Source organism: Chlorocebus sabaeus, chromosome 8 (genome assembly GCF_047675955.1).
Source record: "Chlorocebus sabaeus isolate Y175 chromosome 8, mChlSab1.0.hap1, whole genome shotgun sequence".
Lineage (NCBI taxonomy): Eukaryota > Metazoa > Chordata > Mammalia > Primates > Cercopithecidae > Chlorocebus > Chlorocebus sabaeus.
This window is the reverse complement of record NC_132911.1, coordinates 121,460,575-121,474,991: the sequence shown is the minus strand read 5'-3', so window position 1 is coordinate 121,474,991 and position 14,417 is coordinate 121,460,575. Positions and strand designations below refer to the sequence as shown.

At 41.5% G+C, this 14,417-nt stretch overlaps 1 long non-coding RNA gene across 4 annotated transcripts in view; it reads left to right on the top strand.

The window, feature by feature from the left end:
* Positions 1-2,337: 2,337 nt before the first annotated feature.
* The window catches only part of LOC119624872 (uncharacterized), a 592,746-nt gene continuing 580,666 nt past the window's right edge, over positions 2,338-14,417 (top strand). For 2 of the 4 annotated variants that reach the window (XR_005240998.2, XR_012093745.1), the window contains exon 1: positions 2,338-2,935. This is a non-coding gene — a long non-coding RNA (uncharacterized lncRNA). The remainder of the gene's footprint in view (positions 2,936-14,417) is intronic. The other 2 variants (XR_012093746.1, XR_012093744.1) reach the window with 1 other exon arrangement.

Sequence of the window (14,417 nt, the reverse complement as noted above, 5' to 3'; positions counted from 1 at the left end):
AGAAGAGAAAGCAATATGTGTAAAAGAATAGTGGCATGAATTTGCCTTCATTAAAATAAATTCATTAAACCAAACTTTAATGGTGCCCACTAAATCCCAGACTCTGTACCAATTAGGCAATTGAATGGGGCTTATATTGGAATGGGATTAGAGTTGACAGTATAGGCTTGAGTCAGATAGACTTGAGTTCAAATCCCAGCTCCACTACTTCTGAGTTGTGCAAACTTGGGCAAGTTATTCAATCTCTTTGTGCCTTGGTTTCCTTATCAATCAATGATTTGTTTTTAAGGAAGGATTCATAAGCAAACACATCTTTTTTTTTTCTGAGACACAGTCTCGCTCTGTTGTCCAGGCTGGAGTGCAGTGATGCGATCTTGACTCACTGCAATTGAGGGACAGGACTAGCTGAATTTCCTGGGCGGACTAAGAATCCCTAAGCCTAGCTGGGAAGGTGACCACATCCACCTTTAAACACAGGGCTTGCAACTTAGCCCACACCCGACCAATCAGAGAGCTCACTAAAATGCTAATTAGGTAAAAACAGGAGGTAAAGAAATAGCCAATCATCTATTGCCTGAGAGCACAGCGGGAGGGACAAGGATCGGGATATAAACCCAGGCATTCAAGCCTGCAGGCAACCCCCTTTGGGTCTCCTCCCCTTACATGAGAGCTCTGTCTTCACTCTATTTCACTCTATTAAATCTTGTAACTGCACTCCTCTGGTCCTTGTTTTGTTAGGGCTGGAGTTGAGCTTTTGCTCACCGTCCACCACTGCTGTTTGCTGCAGTCGCAGACCCGCCTCTGACTTCCATCCCTCCGGATCCATCAGGGTGTCCACTGTGCTCCTGATCCAGCGAGGTGCCCATTGCCACTCCCGATCGGGCTAAAGGCTTGCCATTGTTCGTGCACAGCTAAGTGCCTGGGCTCGTCCTAATCGAGCTGAACACTAGTCACTGGGTTCCACGGTTCTCTTCTGTGACCCATTGCTTCTAATAGAGCTGTAACACTCACACCATGGCCCAAGATTCCATTCCTTGGAATCTGTGAGGCCAAGAACCCCAGGTCAGAGAACATGAGGCTTGCCACCATCTTGGAAGTGGCCCACCGCCATTTTGGAAGTGGCCGGCCACCATCTTGGGAGCTCTGGGAGCAAGGAACCCCCTGGTAGGTAACACAACCTCCGCCTTCCAGGAGTTCAAGCAATTCTCCTGTCTCAGTCTCCTGAGCAGCTGGGACTACAGGCGTGTGCTACCACACTGAGCTACATTTTTTGTATTTTTATAGAGATGGTTTTGCCATGTTGGCCAGGCTGGTCTTGAACCCTTGATCTCAGGTGATCCACTTGCCTTGGCCTCACAAAGTGCTGGGATTACAGGTACGAGCCACCACGCCCAGCCTGCAAACATATGTTGAACCCTTTGCCCAGTGCCCTGCATGAGATAGATGACAGCTACTTCTTCCATGTTGTTAATTTGGTGTGAGTATGTTACATGTACGTGTATGCAAGATAATAATCTTGTAACCACTGACAGGCCTTTTTGTGAATCATGATGGAAAAAGCAAGAACTTTGTCCAGGCTCCTCTCCAGGGAGCAGGGGTGGGTTGTGATTCTTGATTTCATTCCTTTGGTTATGAAGAGTTTTCACACAGAGGTAGCACGAATTTGTCTCTCTCCTAGCAGGGGTGGGGAGAGTTGCTGGGTGGGTGTAACTGCATTGCAGCCTTTCTGGGTAAACTGGCTACTCCCTACTGATTTGTTATCATGCTAAATGTGTCTCCTCCCTTCCTTTCTGGAGCTTTTGCAGCTGTTCCTGGAAGGAGACCCAGTTGAAAGGGGTTGTTTTGGACCAGGAACAGCTGGGATCTTTAATGATCTGTCAGCAGCTTACAGCAAAGTTCCAACACCCTGAGGTAATGATGGCGGTGGGGGTGAGGGATGTCTCAGAGGAAGAGCTGATTATGCAATAAGTTGAAAGTCCCTTCGAAATCTGGTGACACAGCTATTGAGAGGCCAGCAGGATGGAGAAGGATGTGGGGAAGGCTGATGAGAGAAGAATCATCCTCCCTAGGGATGATTTGAGGGTAAACAAATGAGATCCAAGGGGAGTTCCAATATAGGAAATGGGACAGAAATCCTAGGGCCCAGGAAATTACAGACTCATAATTAGCTGGTCAAAGCAATCAATAGTCATGTCGATTGTCATTTGCTTGCAAATTGCACACCTGGGGTCCCTTCGAAAAACTTGGCTGCAAGACTTAAGTGGCTGCTTCTGAAGATAATGAATAATACTCTGTCCTGTTGTTCATTACAGTATCAGTCCCTAAATCCTTGGTCTCTGCATTCCAACACAAAGTAAAAAGGATTCAGCAGGTTAGTATTGAAGAGGTTGGAAGCAGTGGCATTTCCAGTGACCCCATTTGTTCAGTTTTCATTAAGACTTTCATGAGATAAGAAGGGGTTAGTTATTTTTGGATTTTTTGCCCGTAATTAGAGATTACTATCTTGTATTTTTTAGGGTTTTGGTTTTGGTTGCAAGTAACAGAAACCCAAGTCAATTAATAAATGGGAAAGTGTGTTGGTGGAAATGTAAGAAGAGATTTCATTTATTGGCCAGCTCAAAAGATGACAAGCTTTGGGCGTGGCTCAGTCCAGTGGCTCATGATGTCTTCAGGACTCAGTGTTTCTCTATTGTCATCTCTTAGTTCTATACTTTTTCTGTATTGGTTCATTGTGAGCTTTCCTTTAGAGGGTGGCAGAGAAAGCCACTAGTTGCTCCAAGCCGTTATTCTATCAGCTCCACAAGTCCAATGGAAAGAGAAAACTGCTTTCCCAAAGGGTATAAGAAGATGGAAGGCATGTTCTCAGCTGAATTGCATCAGATGCCCATCTTGGAATCAATCACGGTGCCTCTTATTAGCAAAGCCTGAGTCATAGGTGAGTCTATACTTGGATGGGGCAGTAAGGAAATCCCATGTTGATTACAGGGATGGAAAGGGGGGGTGTGGTGGTTTCATAATGGCTTGTTAGAGTTCAATAATCAGAACACCAAATAATCCACGCTGGGAGGTAAAAATTACAGATGTTCTACTTCATGCCCCAAACTAGATTTCAAATCTGTGCTGCTCTTCCAATCATAAATCTGCAGAACAGAGGATAGAAAGTTCAGGTCAATTCAAATTTGACAAACACTTTCCAAGCACTTACTATGTGCCAAGATCTGTGGGAGGCCCTGGGAAACCAAAGATGAATGAAACACAAACTCTGATGTCAGAGACCTCACAGTCTGGTGTTTAAGACAGTAATAGTCTGGGTTAGATTCTGGTGTGATGAGATGGATTGTCTCATTAAAAAAAAAACAGGGAAGGGATTATTTAACTCTGATGGATGGCTGGGTGCTGAGAAGACCCTCAGAGGGTGTAACCTTTGAGCCTTAAGGAAGATTAAGTTTAAGGGGGATTTTGTTGGAGGATAAGCATCAGGGAAAGCATTCCAAGAAGAGAGACTGGCACATGCAAAGGTATGGTGTTGTGACCTCTGATTAAATATGGATGAGACAGGACAGGGAAAAAAACACTTGTTAGATTGTGGCAAATGCCCATGTGAAGTGATTAAGTGACTGAAGTTGGGCAGAGGTGGTGTGCAGGTAGATTCTAAGCTGACCCCAGTGATCCATGCCTTGTACAATCTTCTTCCCTGTGAGTGTGGGTGGAACCTGTGGGTATCATGACCTGTTACTCGGTGAGTAGGTGATGTTATATGGTGAGATTGACTATAAGAAAGGGAGACTATCTGTGTGGTCCTGGCCTAATGACATGAATCCTTTAAGATCAGAGTTTTCTCCAGCTGGTAGGAAAAGAGGAAGTATGAGACTTAAAGATGGAGGTGGCCCCATGGAAAAGACCTAAGGGTAGCCTGTGGGAACTGAGAGAAAACCCCAGATGACAGCCAGCAAAAAAACAGGAACCTTAATCTTACAAGCACAAGGAACTGGACTCTGTCTGCAACCAGAATGAGCTGCAAGGGAGATTCTTCTTCAGAAGCTTCAGATAAGAACTCCACCTGGCTGACCTTTGATTTTGGTTTTGTGAGACCTTTAGCAGATAACCCTGGTGAGTTTTCACAGTGTGAGTTAACAATTTGGTATTGTTTTAGTTTGCAAATTTTGTGGTCATGTGTTATTCATCAGTCGAGAATGAATACAGGTGAGAATAATGAAGACATCATCATTAGATGACTCCTATTAGAGTCCAAGACCCTCGAAGAGGTGTAAGCTCTTCTGGGTTGGGTGTGTCTGTATATTATCTACCAATGTATAGTCAGCACCTATCACTCTGCCTGGTACATAGAAGACAGAAAATAGTGTTGGTTGAATGAATGGATGTGTGAATGATCAATTCTCACCACTAGCACAGGAAGGCTTCACTTTGCACATCCTCCAGATGCTAGTGAAGGTATGGCCTCCCTTTCTTAGAGCTGACAATAAGACCCTGCCTACAAAGCTGAATCCCCAAGACAACTCAGTTCACCAGGAACGCAGTGGCAAATGGTTTACTCCCTCAGACAGCAAACTATTTTGGAATACCAATCCGACACACAGAGTTACACTAGGCTTTCTACAGATAGAACTCAGAGGCAAACAAAACAAAAGCCTGCCTCGTATCCTCAAGGTTGCAGACTTATTGGGAGTCAAAATCATCCAACAGGATATAGTTACAGACTGTATTATGGAACAAAAAGTTAAGGAATTTGTAATGAGAGGACATAAGTTTGAGACCTGACTCTGCCACTTACTAGCCATGTGACCTTAAACTATTACATAATATTCTTTGAATCTCAGTATTCTCTGCTCTTAGAGCACAGTAATTCTATTTATCTCTCCATGCTGTTGGGAAAGTTATCCACAATAATGCTTGAAAAAGGTTATTTGCAAACTGTAAAGTTGTCAGTCCACATTATTAATAAATGAGATCATGGGAGTGTTAAATATATCCTAGGAAGTGCTAGAGAGAAAAGCAGAAGACACTGACCTCACGAATGCTCAGGCAGGCCAAAGTGCTTTAGGAAGTCTTCCACAAAGTCTGGCTTGGGTTGAGATTTCAGAGAAGCTCTGGTGTGACTTGGTAGGAGGAGGTAAGGGTCTGGAAAGGGGTAGGTGGCTCTAGGGTTGTATTATATCTAGAATTTATTTTTGAACCTCTAGGTGTACAATCTTGAGAAGCTTTTCTTCTATTGGGAGAAAAACTACATTCAACAGGTGCTGGAAAATTTGGCAGAGACTTTTAGATACTTGTATTGTTCAAGGAACCCATGTTTTCAGCGGCTAGAGGGATCCAGTGCCTTCTGAAGATTTTGGAGAATAACTCTGATCTCAACTAGAAAAAACAAATGGCTTGATTGGAGTAACTACCAAGTGCTTTCTTGACAGGCTGATGGAGCCAATTAATAAGGTCAACATGAATTTCTTTCCTGTCAGAAAGGAATGCCTAGAAGCAGAATCCTCTTGTGTGGCATCACCAGGGACTTGCTCCAGTTACCTTAGACCCTAGGTTTGAATTAGTCAGAAGGTAAAGCAACTTCCCCAATCCTGGGATGCCCACTCCTTTCTGCCTACTAAACTATCAATTATATTTTGGCAGTGCAGGGAGGAGTGGAGCCAAGGGGAGACACTGAAGAAACACACTGAGGTGACTGCAGGACGATAATGGTGGCAAGAAGATGGCAAGAAGAAATCTATTTAATTAATTAACTTATGTATTTATTTTGAAATGGAGTCTCTTTCTGTTGCCCCAGCTGAAGTGCAGTGGCACGATCTTGGCTCACTGCAACCTCCACCTCCTGGGTTCAAGTGATTCTCCTGCCTCAGCCTCCTGAGTAGCTGGGATTACAGGTGCCTGCCACCACGCCCGGCTAAATTTGTGTATTTTAGTAGAGACGGGATTTCACCATGTTGCCCAGGGTGGTCTCGAACTCCTGAGCTCAGGCAATCTCTCTGCCTTGGCCTTCCAAAGTGCTAGGATTATAGGCATGAGCCACTGCGCCAGGCCAAGAAGAAATCTAGAATCATGTGGATCCCAGGCAAAACCTTTGAGCTGACTGAGTCTAGAAGGAGGTATCAGCTACAGAACAGTGATGGGCATATGTTGGTTTGTCCCTCTTCTGGAACATAACCCTTCTCCATTCTGGAGCCTGTGTGGGGCTAACCCAGCTGGCCCTCTCCTCTAGTCTCACAGGTGAACATGTGACCTAGATGTGTCTAGTAAAATACCCCAAATTCCTGGCCATAGTGATTCAAGATAGACACATGTCCAGACTGGGTCAAGCAATCAAAATACTCCCTGATACATGTTTTATACAAATATTAGGGAACATGTTTTTTTGTTGTTGGGCTGCTGAGTTTGCTATGCTAAGTCTTGGGCTACTGGAAGCTGTCACAGAGAGGAACTATAGAGAGACATGTCTAAGATATGGAGAGAGAAAGAAACAGAACCCTGTTGACTTTTTTTGAATGTCCATATCAAGTAATACCCGAAGGTACTCATTTGACTTTCCTGTTGTATGAAACTAAGATTACTTTTTGCCTAAACCAGTTTGTCAAGCCTCTATTGCCTACACATGAAAGTGTTTTAGGAAATATAAGTTCCAAATCCAAAGCTCAAAAAGCTTCGTGAATCCTAAACATCTGAGACAGGTCTCATTTAATTTAGAAAGTTTATTTTGCCAAGACTGAGGATGTGCACCCATGACACAGCCTCAGGAGGTACTGATGACGTGTGCCCAAGGTAGTGAGAGCACAGCTTGGTTTTATACATTTTAGGGAGACATGAGACATCAATCAACATATGTAAGATGAACATTGGTTCATTCTGGAAAAGGCGGGACAACTCGAAGCAAAGGCGGTACGTCATAGGTAGATAAGAGACAAATGGTTTTGTTCCTTTGAGTTTCTGATTTGCCTCTCCAAAGGAGAAAATCAGATACACATTTATCTCAGTGAGCAGAGGGGTGACTGAATAGAATGGGAGGCAGATTAGTCCTGAGCAGTTCCCAGCTTGATTTTCCCTTTAGCTTAGTGATTTGGGGGACCCAAGATTTATTTTCCTTTCACAGTTTCTTTCCTTGGCAACACCCACATTAAGTAATTAGTTTATAGAGACTTGTAGGCATTACGGACAAGACATTATTCTAGATGTTGGGGGCCTAAGATTTATCTATTCATCAATCTATATGCATTGAGTGAGGTACGTGCATGAATCAGGTACTGTGGACACAGAGATCATTGTGATAGTGTTTTTTTGTTTTTGTTTTTGTTTGTTTGTTTGTTTGTTTTTGCCTTTGAAGACATCACAGTTTAGGAAGATGTAGAAACCAATCTCTAAAGTCCACATTACTTCGAGAGTACAGAGTATGACGCTTCGTGGTTAGAAATGACTTCCAAAATCAGATAAAGATACAAACATCTGATAAAAATGCCAAAACATGGATCTTGTTCTTAATGAATTTGTTACTATAAAGAGGAAGGGCATAGGGATGAAAACCCGTGGGCTAGAAAACAGAATAAGGTTGGAACCAAACGACAGATGGTATAGTCAGCTGCTGTGGAACTCAGACAAGGGAGAGATCCCAGAGAGCTATCATTCAGCAGGGAAAGCTTCATTGACAAGATTGGCTGTGGAAGGGGCTTTCAAGGCTAAATTGGATTCTGGTTGGTTGCCCAGGTGGGGACTTTAAATCTCTGGGTAGGCAGGCCAGTAAGAGGGTGAGCAGACAGGACCGACCAAGCAGATTAGCCTTGCCTGGTGGCTGAGATCCCTATGGGGGAGGCTTAAAACTGCCTAAGGTAAGGATTTGTCATTAACAATGCCTGGATATTCCAAGATCTCCTAATGCCTCTGTATTAGATCAGATTTAGTTTCATCTGAAACAGCAAAGACTCAAGTATCTGTAGTTTAAGCAAGAGAAACATTTCTTTCTCCCTCAGAGAGCTGAACGTAAGCATTCAGGGGCTCACATGATTTCTCCATGGTTCGGGCAGTTAGGTTACTTCTATTATCTGAATGTTGGTATACCCCCAAAATTTATATATTGGAACCCAATACCCCAGGTGATAGTATTAAGTGGTCAGGACTTTGGGAAATGATTAAGTCATGAGGGCTCCATCCTCATGAATAGGATTAGTGCTTTTATCAAAGAGACGGGAATGAGCTTCCTTTACCTCTTTCACCACATGAGGACACAGGATGAAGATGTCACCCATGAGGGAAATAGAAAGCCTTCACGAGACACTGGACCTGTTTGCACCTTGGTATTGGACTTCCCTGCCTCCGGAACCATGAGAAATACACTTTTGTTGTTTATGAATGACCTAGTCTGGGGTAATAGCAGCAATAATATTGAGTATTACTAATATTCAGTAATAGACTGAGACATTCCTGCTCCAATTCCTGTCAAATTCCTGAGACATTGGCTATAGCAGCAGGAAGGACTAAGCTACTATTATCTTGCTGTCTGCTTTCCAGAGGTCAGTGCCCTTGTCCACATTGTCTAAGATGATTAACTACTATGTCTGCATTTCAGATACAGGAAATGGGAAAGAGAAAGACACACATTCCTCCCCTATAAAGGCGGGACTTAGATGTACATTCATCACTACTGTTCATAATCCATCAGCTAGAACTCAGTCACATGGCCACAGCTAACGGCAAGAGGGGCTAGGGAATGTAGTTTTATTCTGAGCATCCTTGTATTAAATCCCAAGGATTTCTAGACTGGAGAAAAAGAGAGGCATAAATTTCAAGACACAACCAGTCTCAGTTACAAACTCTTCTTCCAGGGAGCTGTTGAAGGGTTAAAGACTAAGAAACACATGCCCCAAGACTTTTAAGAATGGCTAATCCACTTCTTTCTTCCAGCTTCACACATTAGCTACATAATGAAATTAGGGAAAATGTAAGAAAAATAGAGATAATTTTGCTGAGCACTGTTTCAAGAACTTTCCACAGCAATTTAATCTTCACAACATCATGATGAAGTAGCCATTATTATTGTCGTTTTAAGGATAATGAACCGAGATTCAGAAACAGGAGATAAAGGTGAGGAACTAGCATTCCTTGACCCATTGGAAAAGCCAGGCACTTTACATTCATTAAATATGCCAAGCATTTTATGTTTAATAACTCATTAAATCCTCATGATTCAATCAGATGAATACTATTTCCTTCTATATATGGGGACACCAAAACTGGGAAGATAAACCTAGAATTTGGATCTGGGTCTAATTCCAAAAGTCAAAATATTTTCATTGTACAGGTGTGTTACTTCTCGCTACTGTCAGCTACAAAGTTTTTTGGTATGGGTTATTTTATTTACTCACGAGTTAATTAATTAATTTTAACAAATAATTTTTAAGCACCCAGGAAGTGTCAGGTACAAGTTTCTGACCTGTTAGAGCTCACTTTTAGGTGGGGAAATATTGATTTACTGAAAAACACTTACTGTATGCTTCTTATGGCCAAGACTGGTATTACAAAGACAGAAAAGTATAATGATTGGCATATAGTAGAAATCCGTAAGTATTGAGTTAATTAAAAACATAGCCTTTAGGAACACCACAGTCTGTTAGTGGTGGGACGTAGAACAATGTGATTTTGGGAGAGGATGGTTTGAATAGTGTGGTATCTTGGCTACAGCCACCAATCCAAAGACTGTCTTTGGAAGAGCTGAATATGAAGGAACTGTTCTTCCCTGAGCTCCCTGTGAGTAGGATCTGCTTTGTAAACCAAAGACATGCAGCGGAAAGGGAGGAAGCAGCACCTGAACCTGGAGCCAGTGACTAGAAGATGAGCTCAGTCCTTGGCCAAGCCTCCTGCAGGTGTTGCCTTTTTCTGCTAAAAAACGTGGTCATGATTTCAGGGTGATGAAGGGCAACTTGAGAAACAGACAAAAAGGCAAGAACTCCTTAAACACATCTGTGTTAAATAATTTCTGGATTTGGTAATGAACTCAAGGTGTTTCTGAATCAGATGAACTCAGCATGGGGGAAAATGTTGATGAACACTTTCTGTTTATTACCCTTTTAGTTTCTCCCCCACCTCCTATCTCCCTCCAGGGTACTTTTGATCACACATGTAAGACTTATCTATGCTGGAGCCAAGGGTGATGATGGCTTTGTGATGGAGATTTCTTAAAGGAAGATATGAATTTTAATGTCTGGATAGGTGCCCAGATGGAAAAAGGTCTGAAAGGAGAGATTGCTGACATAGAATGTTTCTAGACTGAAAAATGACCTGGAAGGGTACATGGGAATCTCACCATTCCAGGCACCCCCATGGGGCTGCTGGGTTTTTTTTGGGTGGAATGATTACCGTCTCCATTCGTATTTTATGGCTGGGCTGTTGATAGTTGTCAAGAGAATCTCTGATTCAGAGAGAGGAAAAATAGAAGGTAATAGCAATTCTTTTTTGAACTGGGGCTATCTATTAACCTACCCTCTAATGGGATTGTATATTGGATTGGGGAATGGCAAAATATTAAGTGTAAGTACTTTTAGTCAGAGTGTGAGTACACACCCCCATAGTGGCATCATGTATGGAACATCTTTAGGAGGAGAGAAAGAGATTAAAACCAAGACAAGCAAAATAATCAATTCCAATATTTACATCCAAAATCGATGTTACTATTTACTTCATTACCTTAGAAAGCTGCACACTGATTCTAGTGGAGCTACCACGTAAGAAACGTTTTTGGACTTTCTTTCTCATTTGTTTTGCAAAATGCCTTTATAGTCATGGTCTGTGTCCTTCAACAAAGTACTTCTCATTGCTTTTCAGTTGTTCTTTGTTTTAGAAATACAAAAGGTGGTAAAAGAAATAGAAAAAAATAGTTGGTATCTTAACATGGAAAAAATTGCATTCTTTTAAATTGTAGAATAGTTTTTGTAGAAAATTCAGAAACTAATAATTAACACAAAGAAGAAAATAAGAATTTTCCTATAACCCCACCACACAAAGAAAAACACTGGTAACATCTTCAAGGCTTTATAATGCACACATATGTGGCAGGTTTGCTGACTTGTTTTCACTGTTTAAGTGAGAGAGAATAAAATGATAATTAATTTCCCTACTTCCCTCATTTCACCCTTTCCTTTTCTATTCTCTTCTCTCAACTCATGCACATACCTCTGGGGAAAAAAAAATTAAAAAGCCACTCATGCCTTTGAATTCTAAGGTTTAAGCTCATCTATGGGTGGGTTTGTGTGTGCCTCTGAGTGTAAGTGGGCAAATGTATGTGGACTGGATTTAAAGGATGGAGACTGACAATTTATTTGGGTCTTGGGGTCATCAAAGAAATAATCAGGCAAGGCCTTAGTTTGGAACATTAGGTTAGTCATAGAATTAAGGCAGAATTGTCCTACAAGAAGAGGAGAGAGATTAAACTGGAGTTTAAATATAAAAGTTAAAGTGGCCCAGGCACAGTGGCTCATGCCTGTAATCCCAGCACTTTGGGAGGCTGAGGTGGGATCACCTGAGGTCAGGAGTTTGAGACCAGCCTGGCCAACATGGAGAAACCCTGTCTCTACTAAAAATACAAAAATTAGCTGGGCATGGTGGCACATGCCTGTAATCCCAGCTACTCTGGAAGCTGAGGCGGGAGAATCGCTTGAACCCGGGAGGCAGAGGTTGCAGTGAGCCGTGATCGTGCCATTACACTCCAGCCTGGGCAACAGAACAAGATTCTGTCTCAAAAATAAAATAAAATAAAGTGGTCCTAGAAAAGAGGTGAAGTATCCAGGGGAGATTGAGAAGAGAAAATGATGGCAGGTCTTCTAACACCTGCATCCCCTCCCCACATGCCAACAGTGACAAAACCTCTGATGGTGCATCTCTAAGGACAGAACACCAACCCCACTACTTTGAGTACAACGGCAGAAGCTTCCTGTAGTCAAGCCTGTGACAAGTCCAGTACTGTGAAAGGCATTTCTCTTTCCACCTTCCTTCCAGAACTGTAGCCCTTGTCAATACCAGGTATATTTTGAGGCAATGTGGCAGCAGAGGCAACAACCATGGCCTGAAAACCTGCACATTTTTATTTCTCGGTACCACCAGAAGCATTGGGAGGGTCAGAAGATCTACAGGAAGATGTCTATGTGTACAGGGTGTGGTATGGGGAGAGGGGGCCCCAACTGTCTTTAATAAGGCTCTTTCAGCCACGTAGGATGTAGGATGGGGGTTCTAAGCCAGATTTCATTCGAATTAGAAAAAGAAATGTGATAGTTCTTGCACCTGCACAGAAAGAGCAAATTTATGCCTGATATAGCTGTGCTTTTACAAATGCAATAAGAATGGAATCACACTGTATAATGTATCATAATCATTCCGTGGTATTAAATATTCTCTTGCAACATAATTTAAAATAGCTACATAGTAACTCATTGTGTAGCCAAAGTATAATTTTTCTACTTCCCTATAACTAGATATTTAAGTGGTTTCTCCTAGTCTCTATTATACAAATTTCTGAGATGAAACAATACAATTGCTATATATCTTTACTCACATTACTTATTATTTCATTAAGATCATTTCCAAAATAACTCCTGGGTCAAAAGTCTTAAAGAATTCTAAAGTTCTTGAAGTCTTGATACATGTTAATAAACTGTCCCAACGAAAGGTGGAATCATCAACTTACTCATCACCAGCAAGTTAGGAAATTACCCATTTCCTGACGCTGTCTTCAGTTCTGGGAAGTAACGTATTTTCAGTGCTGGCAGTTGAATTGGTGAAGAATGGTATTGCCATTGTATGTTTTAATACAGTTTTTTTTTTTTAAAAAGGGCAATTATTTCTGTTGCTGATATTAGTTTCAGACTTCTGACTGATTTATAGATCTGTTTCTCCTCCCTAGAGCAGCGTGTGCCCTGCTAAGAACAGGCTACAAGATGTGCTGTCTGCCTTCTAGGAAGGTGGCTCCATCTGGATGCAAAAGAGACGATGGGTTGGGGGAAGGAGTGGGCAGCCCTGGGAAATGTCCCTGGCTCTGCAGGCAGCTTTTTCTCAGCCACAATTCTGCAGTGTAGAAGAGGAGGCATGCAGGCTTTTGGGGGCAGCTAGCCAGCTTGTGACAACTGTTTGGTAACTGCAGAGCTTACATGCACTTGGATGGGTTACTTCTCTTCTCTAGGTCTCATCTTCTCAAAAGTTAAGCCAGGAAAGATAATCATATCTCCCTCATTGGCTTACTGGAAGACTAAGTGAGACAGTTCATATAATGCATTGAACACATTATTGGCACTTAGATTTCAGGAAGTGTCAGCAGCTATTATTAATATCTAAGTCTTTATTTTGGGATTCTGACATTACAATTTACTTTTTTAAAATGGCCGGCATTGTTTGTACTTCACTTATCCAGGTGCATATGAATGTCTTGTTTTCCTGAACAAAACATTAGTTTTTCAAGAAATGCACAGTGCAAAGATTGAGAAAGTTTGAAATAGAGAAAAAAAAAAGAAAAAAAGTCCTGACAACACAAGTTTTCCTGTATTCATCCTTGTCTTTCTTTATTTGCATGTGTTTGCATAGCTATAATGATCGTGCATATGTAATTTTATATCCTAAGTTGTGCATTTATGTTAATTTTTATGTTGGTATTTGGTCTTTATATTTGCCATTTTTGGTGTCTACTTATTACTCCCTTGAGTGAATGTCCTGAAATTTCTGTGATGATTCCTTTATTATTGGACATTTGGGGGTATTTCTGATTTTTTGTTATCATAAGTAGCATGATTGTAGACATTGTCTTTCACATGGTGTTTTTCGTAGTTTGACTTTCTCCTTAAAGTTTATGGCCAGCAATGCATTGCCAAATTGTATTTGCCAATTGACAATGCCATCAGCAGACCAAAAATACATTTTATTGCACCCAAAGTAGCAAAGCTTTCTAGCTTTTGGTTATATATATTATGCAAACTTGCAAAAAGTAACCCCACTGCCTTTTGATTTGCATTTCTTTCATTACTTGTGATGAACAGTTTTCTCTCTTACTTACTGGAGCTAGTTGTTCTTCCTCTTTTATGATTTTTCAAAACCATTATGATAGCTTCTTGAATTACCTTAAAAATGGTTTTCTGTGTACCTCAGAACACTATTACATTGTCACCAATAGTTATTTAGTGCCTACCTTGTGTACAGAACTGTCCAGGCACTTGGTGTGGGCTTGCTAATGCAGGAGAGCTGGATTTGACAATCACATGCAAAGGAGTGATAGGGAGATAGGGCTTAGCCAGTACAGCAGATGCCGCCCAAAAGAACACAATGAAACTGAACATCTTCTCAGGTATTTATTGGCATTTGATTTATTCTTCTTTGAATTATCTAGTTGAGACACTTGTTCATTTTTTCTGTTTTATTTTTTGAAGATTTATGGG